This window comes from Stegodyphus dumicola, chromosome 1 (assembly GCF_044657685.1).
Source record: "Stegodyphus dumicola isolate Sdum_Otavi_A_Nest chromosome 1, ASM4465768v1".
Classification (NCBI taxonomy): Eukaryota; Metazoa; Arthropoda; class Arachnida; order Araneae; family Eresidae; genus Stegodyphus; species Stegodyphus dumicola.
Genome location: NC_140768.1, coordinates 164084377 through 164108372, shown reverse-complemented (window position 1 = coordinate 164108372; position 23996 = coordinate 164084377).

The window sequence follows — 23996 nt, the reverse complement described above, 5'->3', positions numbered from 1 at the left end:
ATGATATTTTCTAAGCCGCCCACCAGACGATTTGGTCTTCAGTTGAGGTAATCGTATCCACTGAAAAGGATGACCGATTAATCTGCTCATTCTTTTGGATGAAATTTAATGCCAATTTTTGTTTTTTTTTAATATAAAATCTCCACGATAAGAGTCACTGTACTAAACAAAGACTAATAAAAAAAAGGGCAATTTGAAAGTTTCCAGATTTTTAATTACGTCCAAAGGAGCGTTTGTTTAACATTTTGTGTGTTACCTTTATTTATTAGATATCATGTTCTTAGCATTTAGACCATAAAATGCAGTTCAACAGCAATATCGCAAAATAGTTTTAAAATGAGCGTATCTTTAGAATTTCCAATACGCAATCTCACGCGCTGGAGATAAAAATGTTGTACAAAGTTGCATTGCTCGCTTTCAAATCCTCGAGTTTGTTAATAAAAAAATTCGTTAAAAGTTTACAAAATTTGAAATCAATAATAAAACAAATTCTAAATTTAGGCTTTTAGATGCCCACATTTGCAGTAGGAGTGTTTCATTTAAAATTGGATGGGTCTAGGTAGTGTTGTTTGATTACTATGCGAGAAACATACATACATTGATGGAGATTCTTCATTATTTAATTTCTTCAAATATAATGCGGGGCGATAATACTCTGTGGCAACAGTTTGAAAACTGATAGAGCCTTTTAAAGATTTGAACGAAAAATGCCAAAACGGAAACAATAGTCCCTCAGGGACAAAGCCCTTTAGGACTAATAATAATACTCAATATGAGCTGATTAAATTAGATGAGGATATAGTAATAAATCAATAATTTTTAATTCCATGGATGACAATAAAAATTAAACAAAACATATAAATATCTGAAAGCTTTCAGATTTTACATTGCGCCGAAAGGGGCGTTTTTTTAACGTTTTCTGCGTTATCTTTATTTATTAAATATCGCCTTTTCTCACTTAAACCATAAACTTCAATTCAACAGCAATATCACAAAAGATTTAAAAGAGACATTAATAAATATTAAAGAGTATATTTTTAATCACATTGTTTGGTACAGAATGTCATGTGCACATCTATATGGAATGAGATATATAATGGTAATTTGCATATAATTTTGCGTTCTTTTGGACAGAATGTCATGTGCACATCTATATAGAATGAGATATATTATGGTAATTTGCATATAACTTCGTGTTTTTTTGTTCCGAATGTCATGTGCACATCTATATGGAATGGGATATATATAATGGTAATTTGCATATAACTTCGTGTTCTTTTGTTCAGAATGTCATGTGCACATCTATATAAAATGAGATATATAATGGTAATTTGCGCATGACTTCATGTTCTTTTGTTCAGAATGTCATGTGCACATCTATATGGAATGAGATATATATAACGGTAACTTGCACATAACTTCGTGTTCTTTTGTACAGAATGTTCATGTGCACATCTACAGAATGCGGCAGAGTTCATAATAGGTTATTAAAAACACACCATAAGGTAGTAACTGTAATTTATTTTTTACATCTTATGTCGATTAATAGTTAAAGGTTAAATTAATAGTTAAATTAATAATTAATAGTGCCATTTACTAATGTGTAAGTCATTGTCCATTGCGTGGATTACTTTTTGAATATGATGACCCCCTCTGCACAACACATTCATCTATGCGGCGCTGGAAGCTTGCCATAGATCGGCGTAACGTATTCCCTGGGACATTGCCGACGGCAGTTCTTATGCGATCCTTCAACTAAGGAATGGTGGCACAACGTGTTCGGAAAACTTCTTGCTTCAGGTGGCCCCAAAGGAAAAAGTCTGCATGTGAAAGATCAGGTGAGCGAGGCGGCCAGGAGATGTCACCAAAACGGGAAATTGCTCTACCTGGAAATGTCTGTCGCAATGGTCCGTCTATCTGGAACTTTCCCATGAGGTCCCAAGTTGAAATGTTGCCGAAATAGACACTCGGCAGCAATAACAGAGTAGTTATTCTTGAAATAACTTTCAACAGCAAAGGTACGATGCTGTGCACTCCACCGATTCATATCACTGATACACTCGAAATGGCAGCTTATTAGTACACGAATGCGGCATGAGCTGGCGCGCATTCATGCAGTACGTCATTGTACTACGCAAGTCAAATTACGCTATGAACGCTGCCGCACCCTGTAACATTCTTTCAAATAGTTTAGAAATAGCAGGCAGAAGGCTGTTACGCCTGTAATTAGTAGTATGAACACTGCCGCACCCTGTATATAGAATGAGATGTATAACGGTAATTTGCGTAAAACTTCGTGTTCTTTTGGACAGAATGTCATGTGCACATCTATATAGAATGAGATATATAATGGTAATTTGCATATAACGTCGTGTTCTTTTGGACAGAATGTCATGTGTGAATCTTTGAGCAATCGCAACTGGCAAGAGCTTGTATTGCAAACGTTTTGTCTTTTTTGTGTTGACACTAAAATTTACTGAGATAGAAAAAAAATGCTCTGGTTCTTGAACTATTAACATTTCTATAAACCCTAATCACTTTAACTTCTTTTCTTTCTAAACAAAATAGTCTGTGAATTTCATAAAACTAACAGATTTCTTGAAACTATTTTTCGTTGATATTGTTGCGTGCGTACGGGTTCGTTATGAAATGAATGCACAAGTCCGATGAAAAATGAACAAAAATTTATTATTATCACAACAAAAATGCTTAAATTTTCTCAAATTATCATGCAGTATTACAATATCTCACAGTAGTTATCTTTTAACTACTCAAATGTCCAATAGAACGTAATTCAAAACAGCTAAAGAAAGCTAATCCGCGACTTCGCTACAATCAACAAGAGCAGTTTTCTAAACAACAACAAACTAAGCAACTACTACGAACTGAGATGTTTTCCTCCTTTTATAAGATTTTAAAATCACGCGCTAGAATTTTCCAGTACTTTCTCGAAATCAAAAAGAGATATTTATTTATTTAATGCACGCACTCTTGTATTTTCAATTTTCTGGCTTAGCTTTCTTTTAATATTCGTCACGCGCTGCACTGCGCGAGAAATAATACCATTTAATTTATAATTGAACTAACATTAGCTTTTTAAATACCAAATTCGTAACACTGCCCCCTTCCCAAAGACGTCCCTCTTCAAAGAAGACCCACCGACAGATGACAACCTTGCGCAATCAGAGATAAGAACTTCATTCAATAACTTCACCAGATATCAAACTTCTTTGGAACCCCCTCCTACTAGGCATGAGATAGAGGCTATCGTCAAACACCTAAACAGAAAGAAGGCACCAGGCCCGGACGGGCTAGACAATGCCGTAATACGCATGATTTATGCTTTTGCGCCTGACCTAGTCGAAGAGTATATCGGTGCCTGTTGGAAGAATAGACACTTTCCGAAATCGACCAAAAATGCAGAGGTAGCACTCTTCCATGAAACGGGCAAAGATCCACAACAACCCACATCCTACAGGCCAATATGTCTCATCCCCTCGTTTGGCAAGCTGCTAGAAAGGGTAGTTCTTGGAAGACTAAATTTTTTCCTACAAAGAAACAATTCCATAGACCCCAGGCAATTTGGCTTCCGAGGAGGACTTTCTACAGAACACGCCATCTCCAAGTTAATGAACTTGATAGAGTGCAACAGAAACAAGGGGCACCACTCCTTGATCATTAGTCTGGACATCCAGGGAGCATTTGACTCCCTGTGGTGGCCAGACGTTATACGTTATAAAGCAGACCACCTGTGGTGGCCAGGCTTTATCTCAGATGAACTGCCCGGCAGAACTACAAGAGCTAATTCATAGTTACCTCAGCGATCGCACACTCCAGTATACAGCGAACGATGGTATAGTCAGACATCACCTAAAGAAAGGATGCCCCCAGGGCTCATGCCTTGGACCAGTACTTTGGTCGATAGTTGCCAACTCAATCTTCAAGGAATTTGATGACAATTGCCAGGACTGTGACATACTGGCCTACGCGGACGACTTCTTGATTATAGTCCATGGAAGATCCAAATTAGAAATGACAGCGCAATTCTACCTCGACAAGTTTAGCTTCTGGGCAAGGGACCACAAGATCACGATCTCTGCCTCAAAATCCCAAGCTTTGCTCATAGGCGCCAAAAGACCTCTCAAAAGGAATCCATCCATCAAACTTTATGGCAACCCCATCAAGATAGTTAAACAACTCAAATACTTGGGCTTAATCATTGACTCAAGGTTATCCTGGCTTCCGTATCTTCAGTATCTAAAAATAAAAACAGACAGTCTTAAAAATTACATGCAGAGAACAGCGGCTCCAACCTGGGGCATTTCATCGAAACTGCTAAAACATTGGTATCTCACCGTTACTCAGGCTATAGTCTTATACGGATCCGGCATTTGGGCAAAACATCTAACGGTACAAGAGAGGCGCCTACTTAACTCACTCCAACGCCCACACCTTTTGCAAATAAGCAGAGGATACAGGACAACTTCAACAGCGGCACTGCAAGTCCTAACAGGGATACCACCACTAGACTTGGTGGCAGAGCGAGAGGCGGCCATCTCCAATACTCTCCGACTTGGGAAAGACTATAAACTCTGGAACAGGAACTTGCATACCTCGGAATATATGCACAAGATCTTTGACTATCCCTGCCACCCAGCCCAGCATAACCTCGCGGAAAATATATACACGCAGACACTTCTCTGTCGGCAGAACTCAATAGCCATCTACACGGATGGTTCCAAAACAAAGGATGGCACTGGATGCGGCTTATGCACAATGATCGATGGAGAAATCAAATACCGCTGGAAACGTAGACTTAATCCGAACAACACAGTCTACCAAGCTGAATTGTTAGCTATTAAAAAAGCAATCGATCTCTCATATGGTCACCAAGAAACTGTCTATATCTATAGTGACTCACTGTCGAGCATAGCCGCCATAGAAGGACCAGCCAGCCGAGACCCCTTCGTACTCAACATACAAAGGGCATTAGTCAACCTCCCACTCAATTATCGTCCCATCATTAGCTGGGTACCAGCGCACACACGTGTAGTCGGCAACGAGCTGGCGGATGAACAGGCAAAACAAGCGGCTTCGGGTATCTTCCTGCCAGAACATGCTCTACCTCTGCCTTCCTCTTATCTCAAAAAGATTACACGCGGCGACCTTTACGCAGAATGGCAGCAGAGATGGGATACTTCCCGGACAGGTCGAAGGACGTATAAATTTATCCCAAAAGTTACAGACCTTGTCTTCTCCAACTCATCTTCATTGACTACGTTCCTCTCTGGGCACGGCCCATTTCCTGATTACCTACACAGATTTGGACTTAGAGACTGTGATCTCTGTGAATGTGGACTAATCGGAACGCCAGACCATTATGCATTTACATGCAGATTGACAGAGGCGCACCACATGCGTCCTCCTTCAGATAGATATTGGAGGGAATGGACAAAAGTGCTACTAGAACGGAGGGGTGCGTGCTTTAAGCTTCACAAGATCATCAAGTTCTGCAGGGTACACTTTTCATTTGTCACCTAATACCTCCCAGCGCATAACCCTGCTACCAGATAAGTAATATCTGTTTGCTACTGTTATGTCCATATTATTTTCATCATACTCTTATCCTATTCGTTAGATGCATTTAACGTATTACCTTAAATACTACACTTTATGTGACTTTTACTTGACTGCAATAATCATCCTCGATGTGTTTATAGTATTAACTTAATTATTATAATTGATATCATATGCTTTCATTTTAATCTGAATTTTGTAACTACAGTATATGTTGTCAACACATTAACGTGTCTAATACACTCATGTCCAAAATTATCTTTACATACCCAAAAATGATGATATTCAATGAAATATCGAATCAATGTGATCCGTATTTGCAGGGAATGTGTGAAAACCAAGCCTAATTAGCATTATCCAATCAAAAGTAATCAAACAGTTTGTGATATGCAAATCTAGGCGTTACGTCATCCAAGGGTGAATCAAGCGCTTTGCGCAAACTGAATATTTGAGTGAATTTCTGCAACATAGCGTTTGATTTCAGTGTGTAGGGACTCAAAGCAGTTTGTTATGGCTTCGAAATATCATTTGGAAGAATCTGTAAAGTGGCGAATTATCGGCCGTTTATTAGCAGTGCAGTCAATCATGGAAACAGCCACATGTCTGAATATTTCAAGACAGACAGTCTCTAAGCTATGGAAACAGTTTCAAAATGATGGAAGTTTTGTAAGGAGGCCTGGACAAGGTCGGAAACGAATGACAACTGCTTCTGAAGATCGGTGTCTGGCATTAACTGCCCGTCGTAACAGAAAGGCTACTGCTCGCCAGTTAAGTTCAGAGCTTGCAGCCGCCACTGGAACTGTTGCATCACGGCAAACAATATACAGAAGGCTTAATGAAAAAGGCCTTTATGCCAGAAAGCCAAGGATATGTGTTTTACTGTCTTCACAGAAAAAGAGGGATCGCTTTAATTGGTGTAAAGAACATCAAAACTGGACTGAACATCAATGGCCCCATGTTCTCTTTACTGATGAGTCGCGGTTTAGTTTAACTGGTGATTCTAAACGTGTTTACATCTGGAGGGAGTCAGGAACACGAACTGATCCCTCGAACATTGTGGAACGTGACCGTTTCGGTAGTGGAGGTGTGATGGTATGGGGTGGAATAATGATCGATGGACGTTCGCCCCTACACGTGTTCAGCAACGGATCTGTGACAGGCCACATATATCGAGATGAGGTCTTAGATCCTTATGTAAGACTTTTCAGGGGTGCATATGGACCTGACGTTTTATTTATGGATGATAATGCCCGTCCACATCGAGCAAACCTCGTTGATGAATTCCTTGAAAGTGAAGACATTAAGCGAATACCTTGACCACCAAACTCTCCTGACCTTAACTCGATAGAGAACTTATGGGACTACGTTGGAAGAGCAATTGCATATATACATCCTCCTCCTAGAGATGTAAATGCTCTGAAGACGGCATTGCTGGAAGAGTGGAGATTAATTCCCCAAACTGTGGTTAACAACGTTATTTCCAGCCTTAAAACACGTTGTGATATGTGTGTACAAGTCAGGGAAGATCATATTCCATATTAAATTCGTAAGACTTAATTCTTTTTCTGAATCATTCCTTTTTTTCTTAACTCTCTTTGTCACACTTTATTACCATTTTTATTGTTTCATGCTACAATTTTATATCATATGAGGTGATCTTCAATTTTTTCTTTTGCATTTATGTGTCATCATGTTATGTATGATTCCACGAAAATTCATTAAATTATAAGTCATAGTCTTTGAGAAATCCGTGAATTTATGCATGTAAACATAATTTTGGACATGAGTGTATATTAATTTAATCATTATAATCGTAATCTTATGCCTTCCACTTAAATTGAATGTAGTAAATACATAATCCAACGTATATATATGTAAGTGGATTCCCATCAGCATTAAGTAATGAACTGACACTCTTATAAGTATGTTTCATAAGCAAATTATCTTAAGAATGTATTATATTATGTATATTTAAGCATTGCCATAAGTAATGTAAGCAAGATCCTGTATGCGTATCAATAATATGTGTTGCCAGTTGTACAAAATTTCATGCTTGTTTAATTATTGTACCATGGTATTCTGTGCTTTGCTTATTGTACTCAAAAACTTCATTCTTAGTACTCATTCATCTCAGTATGTTGCCATTTTTATCTCTTATGTTTTTATTGCATATTACCAAGAAGTGTCATGTAATCAAAATGCGCACTAAGTCATGTCAGCCATAGCACTTCCCTATATTCTTTATTATTTTACTGCTATGTAATTATGCCTTATTGCAAATCATGTAACCTACTAAGCAAGCATATCTAATCTAGAATTTATCATGCGCTTACTTAGTATTAATAGTTATAAGATAGTTGCATCATTTCGATTTCCGCACAAAATTCCTGAAACACAGCTGTATGTTTTGCATTAAATTAAGAAATTTTGAAACTTATAGTACTACTTGCGAACTTTGTTATGCACTTATGAGCTTTAGTATTAAATACTATTCTTTAGTTACTCACTATTAATCGTTATTAATGTATCTCAGTATCATTCATTTACTTACCTATTCAAATTTGCAATGTTCTGCATTCGAGTATTTAATTATTTATCTTATAATCCTATATATTATGTAAGCGCATATTATGAAACGCATATATTATGTAATATGTAAATAACGTGTAGCTGCTAGGACCTATTTAATGTTTATAATATTCTGTGTGCACAGCTACTAATGAGTACAATATTTGTGCGGATAGTAAGTTATATAATTTGTTCATTGAGCAAAACAGTAATAATGTTTGATGCTATGTATATTTTTTTAATGCTATGTGTAATTTTTAGTGCTATGTATAATCTTCATGCTATGTATGTAATCTTCATGCTATGTATATCATCATGCTATGTATGTATGTATGTACAGTATGTCTTTAGTATGTGACACGGACAGATACGCAGCATAGATTAAGCCAAGTTCACCAATAACGATTTGTAGTGAGGTCCGGACACCTTACTAACTCAATGTACTAAATTTCATGCAGTGCTCTTAACCCATTACTGCCGATGGAACATTACACAATCAGAGCAATTGTAATTACACGCGCGTATGAATAATACTCAGCTCAGTACAGCACTTACATCTTTTCATGTAGCAGACAACGTCTGCAAAGGTGCCATTGTAACAACCATTACTGTGAATCGGTAACTTCTGACTTAGACTCAATAAATGCCGCTGGTTTGCGGGGCTCGCCCTGGCAGTGGCGGAAGTAGATAGTAGATAATTTCTACAGGTCAGGCACTATTCCGATTGGTTATACCTGAGGCCGGAAGCCTGGTCTGTAGTGCTCTGCTCTGCACGTCACCGGCAGTACAATCCCTGGACAGGAAGTCAAACTTACAACCAAAGGTATAATAAGGCAATAATAAGCATTACATTACAATAGTAAACAACATGAACAATAAATGCAATAAATAAAACAAATCAAATGCTATCAAATACAAATCAAATACAAAATACAAATGAAATGCAAAATACGAATCAAATACTAAATACACATTTAGAAGGACCATGGTCTTACACTATTTACAATTATTTACATTACGTACTATGGCCATAGTAATGAGCTAACCTGTCGTAATGAACAACTTTAGGTTTAGAGTTCGAAGACTTACGAATCCGAACCACGACGTCATTCAGCCTGTTTAGGACCGTGTACGGACCATCCCAAGGTGACTGCAATTTCGGACAAAGTCCTTTCCGTCGAGTCGGATTCCACAACCACACCTTGTCTCCTTCGTGGAATTGATGTTCAGTAGCTCTTGTGTCGTAGCGGATCTTCATTTTCTCCATCGCCAAGTTGACTCGTTCTCGTGCAAAGTTGTGCATCACTTCAAACCGCGCCTGGAGATCTTGAATATATTCCTCAGACGATGAAGGAGCATCTGGAGGGCGGCCAAACAATAGATCACAAGGCAGACGAAGGTCACGACCGAATAGCATCTGTGATGGAGAATAGCCGGTAGTCTCGTGGACAGCACTGCGGTAAGCCAGTAAAAACAGCGATAATTTCTTGTCCCAGTCCTGCTGGTTTCTGGAAACCACTAATGAGAGGTTATTAAGGATGAGAGGTTCCCTGATCGGAATGTAACTGAACCTGGAAATCCAGTGCTGTATCATTACCTCAGCTACTGTGACAGCCTCTTGATCAGGAAAAGGATAAGCTTCAGGCCACTTGGTGAAGTAATCAACGACAACGAGTATGTATTTGTTGCCATCAGCAGTTCGTGGCAGAGGTCCCAGGATGTCAAAGGCGATTCGTTCATAAGGCGCCCCTACGTTGTAACGTTGCAGCTTGCCTCGGCTGCGTCTCTTAGGTCCTTTCCTACCTGCACAGGCATCGCAAGATCGGCACCACTTTTGCACGTCATCCTTTGCATTATTCCAGTAAAAGCGCTCACGAACTCTTTGTAAGGTCTTCATAATTCCAAAGTGACCTCCTGTAGGGCTGTTATATAGTTCTTTAAGGACGTCAGGAATCCGGGATCTTGGAAGTATCAGTTGCCATCGGAACGTCTTCCCATCATCCGATTCGAATTTCCGGTATAAGACGCCGTTTCGAATGTGAAGTGAATCCCAGAGTGCCCAATATTGTTTGGTTGTAGGACTACAGATAGAAATGTCCTGCAAGGTAGGTTTTCTGTTCGATGACTCCATTAAATCAATTATGGGTTTAATGTCGCGGTCTTCCAGCTGGTCTTTCCTGACTTCATCATCACTCCACGATTCTCGATCAGCCGATGTTGATGTTGTAATTTGTCTTGCGACCGGAGTCAGCAGCTCGTATTTCGCTTTCACCTTGGAACAATATCGGCAGCTTTTTTGGAAAGGTCTTCTAGACAGGGCGTCGGCGTTTCCGTGTGATGATCCCTTACGATGACGGATAGTGATGTCATATTCTTGGAGTCTCTGTATCCACCTGGCTATTTGACCCTCAGAATTCTTGAAATTTAAAAGCCAGGTCAATGATGCATGATCGGTGCGGAGCAGGAATTTTCTGACGTATAGATAGTGATGGAACTGTTCTACAGCTTTGACTATGGCGAGCAAATCTTTCCTGGTGACACAATAATTCCTCTCCGGTTTAGACAGGCACTTGCTCCAGTACGCCACTACACGTTCTTGGCTATCTATTTCTTGGGACAAAACAGCACCGACACTTTCATTGCTCGCGTCGGTGTCGAGAATAAATGGTCTGTCGAGCTGAGGATACGTCAGGGTTGGAGCAAATGTTAAAGCCTCCTTTAAGTTGTTAAATGCATCCTCGCATTCTTTTGTCCACAAGAACATTTGGTTGCTCTCTGTCATCTTGTGAAGGGGTCTTGCGATGGAAGAAAAGTCCTTCACGAATCTCCTATAGTAGGAGATTTAGCTGTTTAGCAAACGGTAGACGTCTTGGATGTTGCTTGATCGGTGAGTGATCGCCGGTATCTATTCTATGTTGTGTCAAACTAGTTCTTCCCACGTCAGAAGACGAGCGGGAGAAAACAACTTGAAGATCTTTAATGACGCGATCCGCAGCATTCCTCTCTTTATCGTTTAATTGCGCATTCTGCCATAACTCCGATGTAATGCTCTCTGAGGACACGGATTCTTGGATGTTACTCTTTCTTTCAACGGTGGTTACTGGAGTACATGCTGCAACCACTTCACCATTCTTAATAATTCTCCCCTTCTCAGTTACATTGGCGACTCTCACTGGGATAACCGTTCTGGATAGGAAGCTTCTCAGCTGATGGACACTTTCGGGACGTTTCCAGGATTTAACCGCTGATATATTTTCAGGATCCGTGCGCACACCTTCTGCTGAGATGACATGTCCCAGGTAAGTCACTTCCTTTCGGAACAATTTGAATTTAGCGGGACTCAGCTTCAGATTGGCTTCTTTCAGTTTCTGAAGCACCTTCCTAAGATTTTTCTAAATGTTCTTCAAAACTCTTTCCGACGATGATGATGTCATCCAGGTATATCAGGCAGGCTTCGTAGGAAAGGCCTTTCGAAACAGTCTCCATAAGACGTTCGAATGTTGCCGGCGCATTACAAAGTCCAAACGGCATCACCTTGAATTGCCAAAGCCCTTGTCCTGTAGTAAACGCCGTCTTTTCTCGGTCTTCAGGCTGTATTTCTACCTGCCAATACCCACTCTTTCTTCGTAACCTCGTTCAACCGGCGATAGTCAACGCAAAATCTTGTTGAACCGCCTTTCTTTCTGACTAGGACGATAGGAGATGCCTATGGACTAACTGAAGGCCCGATGACATCGCCTTCTTCATATCTTTTAACAGTGTTCGCACCTCTTCCTGTTTAGCAAACTGTTGACGTCTTGGATGTTGCTTGATCGGGGGATGATCGCCGGTATCTATTCTATGTTGTGTCAAACTAGTTCGACCCACGTCAGAAGACGAGCGGGAGAAAACAACTTGAAGATCTTTAATGACGCGATCCGCAGCATTCCTCTCTTTATCGTTTAATTGCGCATTCTGCAATAACTCCGATGTAATGCTCTCTGAGGACACGGATTCTTGGATGTTACTCTTTCTTTCAACGGTGGTTACTGGAGTACATGCTGCAACCACTTCACCATTCTTAATAATTCTCCCCTTCTCAGTTACATTGGCGACTCTCACCGGGATAACCGTTCTGGATAAGTCGACGAGTGTTGAGGCTACTAGTACTCCTTTTGGGCTATTACAGTTATTGGGATATTCTATGATGCCGTAGCGGAAATTTCTGTTTTCGGCTATGGATCCAGGAAGTAAAATTTCTGTTCTTGCCGGTATTGTGATATTGTCTTGTGCTATGATTTTATGGACAGATTTAACTTCATCATTGATTCCAAATAACGCTATGTCCTCAAATGTAGAATGCAATTCGTTATTTTCAAAGTCCAAGGAAAAATTGTATTTCCTTAGAAATTCCAATCCGAGTATGCAAGAATCAGTGATCTCTGCTACATATGCCGTGTGATGGTAAGCGGCACTTTCAAACGTGATGTTAACATTTACTTTTCCATCGATGTCGATCTTCTCACCGGACACAGTCTGTAGGGTAAAGCAGGGCGGCGTCCAGATAAGTTTGCTTCCCAGTTGTTGAGCCAAATTTTTTCGGATGATGGTAACGTTGGCTCCTTTACCTATCGCCATATTGCAGGGAACTCTATTAATATGTCCTATTATGAAAAGTCCATTACTGTCGCCTCTCACTGCAGAAATCTGAAACGCTTTAAACTGGGGCTTTTCAATATCTGGCAACCTCCGCCCCGCGAGATGGCCACTAATTAGTTTTCCTGCTGTTTGTTAGGAGCGGTCTTAACATCCGTACCCTGGGGTTTTCTGCAGTTTCGTCGTATGTGTCCTTCAGCACCGCAGTTCCAGCACTTTACGGTCGGTTTCTTGTCACCAATATTCCGTCTCAAGGCGTTGTTAGTTGTCTAGGTAAATCCCCTAGACGGGCAGTGACTTAATCCCCTGGCTCCTGGACTTGAGCAGCTCTGACTGGATGGCGGTCTCGACGGGTGGCTTGTTGGTCTGCCTCGAATTTCATAGCGTACACTAAAGCGCTTTTCAGATCTTTAACATCCGCCATTCACAGTGCTTTCTGTATTTCAGGGTCCCGAATGCCATCGATGAAATATTGCAGGGACAGGATTTCCCTTGTTTCTATTGGGCACTCCGAAAAGGCGTGATGTGACAGCCTTTCAACATCCGTGGCGAGCTCCTGAAGTGTTCCGGTGAGCTTCTGTTGACGGGATTTTAATTGGAGCCTGCTGTAGTCTTTTAAACATTTCTCGCCGAAGTGCAGCTCCAAAGCGCCGGATAGAGCTTCGAAATCTAGCCTTTGATTTTCGGGAAGCGTCTGCAGGATATCCGCTGCGTCTGCTCTCAGAGAAGCGACGAGATGACAGGCCTTAGCTTGGGAATCCCATCCATTCGCAACCGCCACGATAGAAAACTGGGTCTTATACACTTGCCAGGATGTCTTCCCATCATATGTGGATAGCTTCAGAGATGGACGAGCAGGCAAGAATTTAAAATCATCACTCTTGCTCCCAGCCGTCGCTACGAATTTCTTTAAAGTTTCCAGTTTTTTGGCAACCGCAGAAGCCCGGTCATCAATTTGTTGTTCGATTTGTTTTTGAACGGAACAAACTCTTCCTTCTATTTCCTCTTTAACAGAAGAATCATTTTCCTCAATTTGTACCACTTTTTTCTCAACCACATCTATTCTGCCTTCCTTAGCATCGAATTTGGTTTCTATTATGCAGGCAATTTCTCTTTTGATTTCGCATTGACTTCAATCTTGACTTGTACAGCTTTTATTTCTTCTTTAACAGATTACTTAACAACTTTTATTTCGTCTTTAAAAGTTAATTGACCAGCTTGAATGGCCTTCATCTCTTCCTTAACGGATTCTTGGCCCAATTTCATTTGTTCCTGTGCCGTTTTCATTTCTTCCTTAAGGGATTCCTGGCCCAATTTCATTTCTTCTTCAACGGATCTTTGACCAGCATCCATTTTCTCTTTAATTTCTTCTTTAAAAGATGTTTGGCCAGCTTCCATCTTTTCTTGGAACGCAGCAAATGCAGTAATGAGCTGTCTCAGTTGTTCTTCCACCCCTCTTGTTATTGGCATTCAAACCCCACTTCTGACACCAAAAATTGTTGCGTGCGTACGGGTTCGTTATGAAATGAATGCACAAGTCCGATGAAAAATGAACAAAAATTTATTATTATCACAACAAAAATGATTAAATTTTCTCAAATTATCATGCAGTATTACAATATCTCACAGTAGTTATCTTTTAACTACTCAAATGTCCAATAGAACGTAATTCAAAACAGCTAAAGAAAGCTATCAGCGAATTCGCTACGATCAACAAGAGCAGTTTCCTTAACAACAACAAACTAATCAACTACTACGAACTGAGATGTTTTCCTCCTCTTATAAGATTTTAAAATCACGCGCTAGAATTTTACAGTACTTTCTCGAAATCAAAAAGAGATATTTATTTATTTAATGCACGCGCTCTTGTATTTTCAATTTTCCGGCTTAGCTTTCTTTTAATATTCGTCACGCGCTGCACTGCGCGAGAAATAAAACCATTTAATTTATAATTGAACTAACATTAGCTTTTTAAATACCAAATTCGTAACAATATATTCTTCTTTGTTGCACGAAACTGAAGATAGTTATGTCCACTTACGGCTAAGTGGATGAGATAGTTAACTGCTGGTGATTTGACAAACCATTCAACTAAAGAAACCCCGTTCGCCAGGATTTGAATCCGAGTCAGATCCTGATGGATGACAAATTGGTGGCTTAATTTGTGTATAACATGAATAAGAACGAGTTCCCCTAAGTGCTTTCTGCTTAGCAGATAGCCCTCGCTTTCTGTAAACAGACCTAACAAGATAAATGTACGGCAACGAATAGATGAAATTCTCGTAGTAGCCCTTCCCTAGATAATCGTCTGTAAGAATCAGTGATATTTTAAAGAATGTAATATGCATAAAGATTGTCCATTACCACTGTAACTGAAACACCTTCAGAGAATGCCAGAATCATCTTAGGTTTCTAAAAAATGTAGATAAACCGTCTAAAATTCTGACCACGTTCTTCTGTTGTTGATCAAGTAAGGCTCATTGGCTCCCTTTAACCAAAGTTTGAGGTAAATCTCATTGATCCCTTTTAGACAAAGTTTGAGGTAAATTTTATCGGCCTCCTTTTAGCTAATGTTTGAGGTAAGTCTGATTGACCCACTTTTAACCAAAGTTGGAGATAAATCTCATTGACTCTTTTAGCCACAGTTTGAGGTAAATCTCACTGGACCACTATAAGTTAGTCTCCTAAGGAATATGATCCCGTTTTAGTTTAAATTAGCGGAAGTACCCGATGCCAGTTATGTTAGATGGAAAGTAATGTATATAACAACAGAGAGAACAATACCGCTGTAATACTTCTCTGATAACGATGCAAAAAATACGACTCATAGTAGTACATGTTTCACTCTGATGCGATACGGAATCCACGTAAAATAGTTCCATAGAAAAATAAGCTAATTCTCTCTCATTATATCAGCAACAATGGCACCCAGTTTTTTATGATTTTCGTCTTTCTAATCCAATGGTCGTAAAAGCTCAAATTCCATCCAATATTTTACCTATATTCAAATTTAGTCCATTCAATGTGGCAAAAAATTCATCATGATTGAACAGAAGTCAATAACGAGAACAAACAAACAGACATTCTCCTTCATATGTATAAATTTTGTAAAACTTACAAATTTTGATTAACAATCTTTACGATTTTGTAATTAATATTTCGTCTGATTAAAGTCGTACGAAGATGGAAGTAGTCGAAATGCCTTTTCCAAGAATTTGTGGGATCTAGAATAATTTATTTAATGTTTGGCAATGCAATTTTTATTTCATCGTAAAACTTAGGAATTGTTTATTAACAAACTCCAGGATTTGAAAGCGAGCAGTGGCAACAACTTTTGAAATGAAGCAGATTTTTCATATCCGGCTTGTGAGACTGTTGCCACTCAGAAAAATGAGGGCAAAAATAATCGTTTTCCTGTGTCTTTAATTAATATCTCTGATTTCAGCTTTTTTTTTTTTTTTTTTTTTTTTTTTCTTTTTTGTAAAAAAGTGGATGTCGATCTTTTTCAGGACCCAGAAAAGAATTCTAGAAAGTTTGGTGACGACAGCTATAGTAGTGACTGAGTTATTAGCGAACAAACAAACAGACTTTCTTCTTTATATATAAAGATTGAGGCTGCAATAGTTAGCCAGGATTTTACGTTGTCACGCAAAAACTTAAATGCTGTTTGCCTGCTCGGTAAGCCTTTTGCGTCTTTTGTACAGCTTCGATATGCGCACTTCTGAATTAATTGTTATGTGATAAAAAAATGAATATTAGAGAGAGTAAATAAGTGACAAAGTAGTTTAAAATTGACATAATTATATGGACTGATTTTACATTAATGTTTTCTGTAATCCATAGAATGCCATTAAACTGTCCGCTTCCAATTGACTGCGAAAGTTACAGCAGATCATGAAAATTCCTACGACAACTAAGTTATCGAAATTATTTATTTACATGTTCTAAATTTTTTCTGCCTTGGTTTTTGAGGTTCGGAAATTTCAGAATAAATTAAAAGCTTATATTTTTCACATTTTTTTTTTAAAATTGTGTTACAAGTATTTTAGAGTTTTAATTCTACAGGAGTTCTTCACAATTACAAAGCAAGGAAAATTAAAGTTATTTTGTCCTGTTTCTAAAACTTATAAGGTATTTCTCTCATCTTCTTAGCATATCTTCGTGATGTAATGGCCATTGAGAGGTCCGAGGTTCGAGTTCGAGGTTAACCTAATGTCTTTATAGTGGCGCCCGAAATAAAGTGTGGTGGATGATGCTTGTTCACCATCAGGATTTGGCGATTGGATCGCCTAATCCCCAGTCGTCCTTCAAAAGGGGGAGTGTAGAAGGTATTTCTCCCGTATTCTTAGCATGCCTTCGGTGTAACGGTCAATACGCTCGGCGCGTATTCGAGAGGTCCGAGGTTCGAGTCGGGCATGGTTATTTCTCATTTTTCACGTCTCTCAGCATCAGCATCGAAATTCCGAATGTCTCTACAAACTGACCAAAAACGTGTTCTTTAATTAGATATAATATCTGAGCAGATAGCAGTTTAAATCTCAGCAAGAAAATATTAGAAATTATGTGTAATCTATTTGTATTTTTCGGAGTGAGGAAGATGAGAAATCCGCATATGTTTGCCGGGGTTTGAACCCGAGACCTTCCGATTACCATTCGGACGTGCTTTCCAGTTACGTCCTGGAAGCACGCTGTAAGAGGGAGGAAAACTTTACATTATTCCTCACTTAGGTGATGACTGCGGACCCAAACAGGAACTTATGTCGTTCACGACATAATTTTTCGGAATCACTTGAGGCTTTCAGAACTTTTCAGGGTCAGGATGTGGATTATTCGAAGCGGAAGACGTAAAAAATTAGCAATGTCCTCGCCGGGACTCGCTACTATCCTCGGACCTCTGCGATACGCGCCGAGTGTACTGACCATTACACCATGAAGGCATGCTAAGAAGGCAGGATAAATACCTCATAAGGAAAGGTAGGAAATATGCGTACTCTAGCTAAGAGTCAAATTCGGGACTTGCTGATTACTAGCCAGACATGCCTTCTAGTTGCACTCCAAAAACATGCGAAGAGGAAGGAGAAAAAAAAGCATTACAGAAATTTCATTCGAAACTTTGATAATATATTAATTAAAATTCGTAAGTAATGAAGCATAATTGATGCTCGAGGAACCCTTTACTCAGTCTAGCTAAAAACATATTTTCAGAACATAACCAAACTTACCAAAAAAAAAAAAAGTCTGAAATGTTTTTGATTTTAAATTGCGTCAAAAGGGACGTATTTTTAACGTTCTGTGTGTTAACTTTATTTATTAAATATCACGTTCTTTGCAATTAAACCATAAAATTCAGTTCAACAGCAATGTCGCAAAGTAATTTTAAAACGAGCATATCTTTAGAATTTCCAATACACAGTTGCGCGCGCTGGAGATAAAAAGTTCCCCCCTCCCACGTAAAGTGTTGCTATTGCTCGCTTTGAAATCGTTGAGTTTGTTAATTAAAAAATCGTTAAATGTTTACAAAATATGAAATCGATAGTAAAACAAATTCCAAATTTCAAATTTGGGCTTCCAGATGCCCATATTCGCAGTAGGATTACATCATTCAAAATTCGATGGCTCTAGGTACCGTTTGTTTTATCACAATGCGAAAAACATACATATATTGATGCAGATTCTTCATTATTTAATTTCTTCAAATATAATACAGGACGATAGTATTGGGCTGGAACTATTTGAAAAGTGATACAGCTTTTTAAGGTTTTCAACGCAAAATAGAAAACGAAAAAAATAGTCCTTCAGGGACAAAGCCCCTTTGGACTAATAACTGAAACTTTAAAATTGGAGAAAGCGTTCCAAAATTCTTGCGCTTAAAAATAGTCTAGGATGAGATTAGAGAATGTGCTAAAAGCAATACGAAAAACTGATGGAAAACACATTCGGACGAGAAGTATTTTCACCGATTCTTTTACAACTACACAAGAAGCACAAAATTGTTCAACAGCTTCGTTACCATAGCGACACGGAATTTGATTGTCTAGGAACTTCATTCAATTAAAACATCTTGGTTCGATAATGTGAGCTTTTCCATGTACAAAACAAGAGGTTTCCTCTCTCTGTATAGTTACAGTTTAGGTTTAGTTAAAAGGTACCACTCTAATCACACATTTAAATTCAGAATCAATTTTAATACATAATTTTCTCTTCTTTAATGTAAACTGAAAACCTCTTGACTACAGCAAAAAAATTAAATTTCGCTAAATTTAAATTAAATTTCTGAAAATACGTTATCAAATCTTTTAGTTCCTTTTGTCTTAATAAAAACTGCAACAATGCAATTTTTACACCTTAACTGATTTTTATGATGTTGTCATCAAATCTGTACATTGCCAGTAATTAATATAAGATATTATATTGAATGATATAAAGAAATGTAAAAAAGTTTTTTTTCTAAAGAAACGTCTTCGAGAAAATCTGATATAATTTTCACCTTTTGTTATTTAGAAATAAATTCCAAAAGATCTGAAAGTTTTCAGATTTTACATTACGCCCAAAGGGACGTTTTTAACGTTTTGTGAGTTACCTCACGTTAATTTATTAATTAAATATCATGTTCTTTGCACTTAAACCAGAAAATGTAATTCAACATCAGTATCGCAAAATAATTTTAAAATGAGCATGTCTTTAGAATTTCCGATACACAGTCTCGAGCGCTAGAGATATATTTTTTTTTTTTTTAAAGTTTTTGTACAACGCTGCCATTAGTGGCAGTGAAATTTAGTTTGTTAATCAGAAATGCGTTAAAGTTTTACAAAATATGAAATCGATAATAAAACTAACTCCAAATTTCAAATTTGGGCTTTCACATGCCCATATTCTCAGTAGAATTACGTCATTCAAAATTGGATGACTCTAGGTAGCCTTGTTTGATGACAATGCGAAAAACATACATACATTAACGCAGAATCTTCATTATTTAATTTCTTTAAATACAACAGAGGGCGATAAGATTTGGGGCAACAAGTTGAAAAGTGATTCGCCGTTTCTAGTGAATGGACCCAAAATTCCAAAACGAAATTAATAGTTTTTCTGGGCTAACGCCTTTTGGTTTAATAAGGCAAATTTAACTTATACCTGAAAACTCTGAAATTTACTTTCTGTTTAATTATAAAGTACGGAGCATATTTACGTATATTATGAAATTTTTAAGTTATTCGCTCTTATTTTTCTTATTTTCTGCAAGAAATGATCAAAGGGTTTGCTTTCTAAGGCTATATGGCAAGGTATGTTCTTTTGTTTCGAAAGTTTTTTTTAGCCCAAACGGCATTAGTCAGAAGGGTTATTAATTTCAAAACGGTACTTTGCGTCGATTCACTTTTCAAACCGTTACCTCCAAATATTATCGCCATGGAATTTAGGAAGAATCTGCAATGAATGAATGTTTCTCACATTGTGCAGAATATTGGTACCTAGAGCTATCAAATTTTGAATAACGTAGTCCTCCAGCTGAACATGGACACCTGGAAGACCTAATTTTGAATTTTGAATTTGTTTTAGTATCTATTTCATATTTTGCAAGACTTTAACGAGTTTTTGATTTACAAACTCAACGATTTTAAAGCGAGCAGTGAAAATACTGTATGTAAAAACAGTTTTATTTCCAGCGCACGAAACTGCGTATCCGAAATTCTTAAGATATGCCGATTTTCTGTTTATAAATATTGTTGCTAGCAAATATTATAAAATGAATGTATGTATGTTTCTCGCATTGTGATCAAACAAAGCTACCTAGAGTCACCAAATTTTCAATAAGTTGTCCTCCATCCGAATATAGGCATCTGGAAGCCCGGATTTGGAATTGGTTTTATTATGTATTTCATATTTTGTAAAGCGTTTTTGATTAAGAAATTCAGATTTCAGATTTTGTTTTTTCAAATTTCAGATTTTGTTTTTTCAAATTTCAGATTTTGTTTTTTCAAAGCGAGCAATGGCAACACTGTACGGAAAAAAAATATCTACAGCGAACGAGACTGTATCGGTAATTCTAAAAATATGTATATTCTAAAGATATGTATAAAGATATATATATTCTAAAGATATATTCTTTTTAAATTATTTTGTGATATTGCTGTTGAATTGAATTTTATGGGTTAAGTGCTTTATATTTTTCTGGTTCGTGCAGAATAAAAAAAAGTTAATTTTATTCTCTTTCTAAAATGGTAGTTCTACACAACATTTAAAGTGACTGACATTTATCTCCTCTATATAAAAAGTTAAAATATCTACATTAACATATTAAATACGTTATTATTAAATAGATTCAAGTTTCGAAGATAAGAACGCAATTTGTTTTGAGATATTTCATTATATTGGATTTTGAAATTGTTATTTCCTACCTTGTTTAAAAATGGTCTTCTGTTAATAATGATCTGAAATGCGATTTCACATACTTGATTATTGATTACCACCACTCAACAGGGACGCATATAAGCAAAATGACATTGCCAAGGACAACGACGTGAGTTTGGCCAATGAGAGTTCAGATAAGGGTCACCATTAACTTCACCCACATGAGTGATGTCACATTTCTGACGTTTGTTTACATTCTGTTGGGCGTTACGAAGTGCGTTCTTTGAATGAAAAACATCTTTACTCTGCAATTTCTCCTTTCGACGTAATTTAAAATCTGAAACTTTTCAGATTTTGTTTTTTCATTTTAACCCAAAAGGGCTTTGTCCCTGAAGGACTATTGTTTTCGTTCTGGATTTTGCTTTGGTTCACTATAAATGTCCGTTTCACTTTTGAAACTGTTGCCACCAAATGTTAGAATCCTGCAAAATATTTGAAGAAATTAAATAATGAAAAATCTGCATAAATGTATGTATATTATCACATTGTGATAAAACAACGGTACATAGAGCCCTCAAAATATGAATGGAGTGATCTTTCATAGAATATGGGCATCTGAAAGCCCAAATTTAGTATTTGTTTTATGACCGATTTCATATTTTGTAAATCATTTAGGAATTTTTGATTACCGAATTCAAGGATACCAAAGCGAGCCATGGCAACGTTGTATAAAAGAAACATTTTTACCTCCAGATTCTAAAGATATGCTCAATTTAAAAGTATTTTGCGATATTGCTTTTGAACTGAATTTTATGGTTCAAGTACGAAGAACGTGATATTTAATAAATAAAGATAAGAGACAAAATGTTAAAAAAACGCCCCTTAGGACGTAATTTAAAATCTGAAATCTTTCAGATTTCCTTTTTTTTTATTTATTAAAATTTTTATTAAATGAGGGACTTCCGTTCAGTACTGCCAGTCCTGTATATGTACAGTCCACTTGCCTGTCAATTTAAGCACAGCTAACAATACAATGAGTGTCAATACACTGTTATCCGTCTGGTACTTTTCTGTAAACTTAAAGCGAAACTAATCGTGTGACAGAAATTTCGTTTCTCGCCCGCGAGTTTTATTAAGGACTTGACTCTATTTGACTTGAAAAGCAAACAAGGAATTCCGTGTGCGCGTGCTTATGACAGAAGAGGCCGATTTGAAATGATTCCCCTACATTTTTTTCAATTTCGTCCGCACTCAGTAATTCAGAAAAACCGTTTCCTTCTGACTTGCTTATTACTGCGTTGTTAATTATGAAGCCTCTATTTCGAATGTCCTGAGAGTACTTAATAAAACAGAACGGTTGAGTAGTTTTTTTCTCTTTTCTGTACTTTTTTCGAAGGAGGCAAAAGTCAAATCGTTCGGAAATATTTGTTTTCTTCTTTTCCTGTTTCGTTCGTTTAAATAGTGGATTGATGAAGATGCGAGGGAAAGTGTCACGTTTGTTTTAATTTACGGAGTAAATGAAAAACGATGTAGTTTTCTTTCCTTTTGTCATTTTTATAGCTAATAAAAATGTGATGATACTATCATAAATATCTGTTGAAGAAAAAGTCAGAAATAAGTACACAAAAAAACAGATTCTGGCTCTGAGGCAGTTAACAATATGAAAGTTCTTTCTTTTAAATATTTGCAAGAAAAACCTACCAATAGTTTTTCAAAAACAGGTAAGAAACTCATTTTTAAGCTTTTGTATTTAAATTTCTGTATATACTGTTGCGTGCGTACGGGTTCATAGTAAATTGAAAGCACAAGTCCGATGAAAAGTGAATAAAATTTATACTTATCCCAAGAATAAAAACAAAATTCTTAGATTTCCTTAGAGAGATTCTTACAATATCGCAATGTCTCACAGTAGTTATCTTTTAAACTATTAAAACGTTCAATAGAACTTAATTCAAAACAGAGAAAACTAGAGAAAGCTAATCCAATTTCCCCGCGAATTCGCTACAGTACACAACAACAGTTTTCTAAACAATTCATAAAACAACTGAACTGAGATGTTTTCCGCCAGCTTTTTATAAGCTTTTTAAATGCATGAGAAAATTCTCGTATTTTCGCGATTTTTCTGGATATTAAAAGAGTACAATTACGAGGTATATATTATTAAAATGTTAGAAACGCGTGCTAATGTAGTTAATTTTTCTCGCGTAGCTCTTTCTTCAAATAAGTCTCGTGCTGCATTGAACGGGAATATAAAACAATTTTCATTACAAATTCTACTAAGAATAACTAAACTAAATAAATACAAAAACCATAACAATGTTTAACAATGTTTAAATATGATTGCAATGCAGGCTTTATGGATTATTGTAATACAGTAGAACTCCAATTATCCGAGTCTATTGGACCAGACCCCCATTCGGTAAGTGGATTTTTTTTAAGGGTCTACACATTGATTATTTACTGTATGTTGAAAATGAGGAAAAAAACATTTTGATAGAAAAAGAGGCTTTAATTAATTAAAATGAAAAGGCAACATTTTTGCGTACGTGCTATATACCGTACAGTACAGTACTTACAAGTGCTGAAATTCACTGCTTGCTGAACATCTCCGTCAAAGTAAACTGTCTGACTATCTTCATCCGTTTTCGAGTAGACAGAGAAGTTGCACGTGGTCACACTCGTGTTGACGTTCCGTCCACTTCGATGCAGTTTCTAGACCGGCAAACGTTTCACTATCCTTGTCTGTTTCAACTTCGACATTATGGTAATCTTCTTCCTCTACACTCCCTTCTCTCGCACTCTGAATAAGTTCATCATCATTTAGATTTTGAAACCCAGGGTCTGACGAATCACACACCACCTCTTCTGCT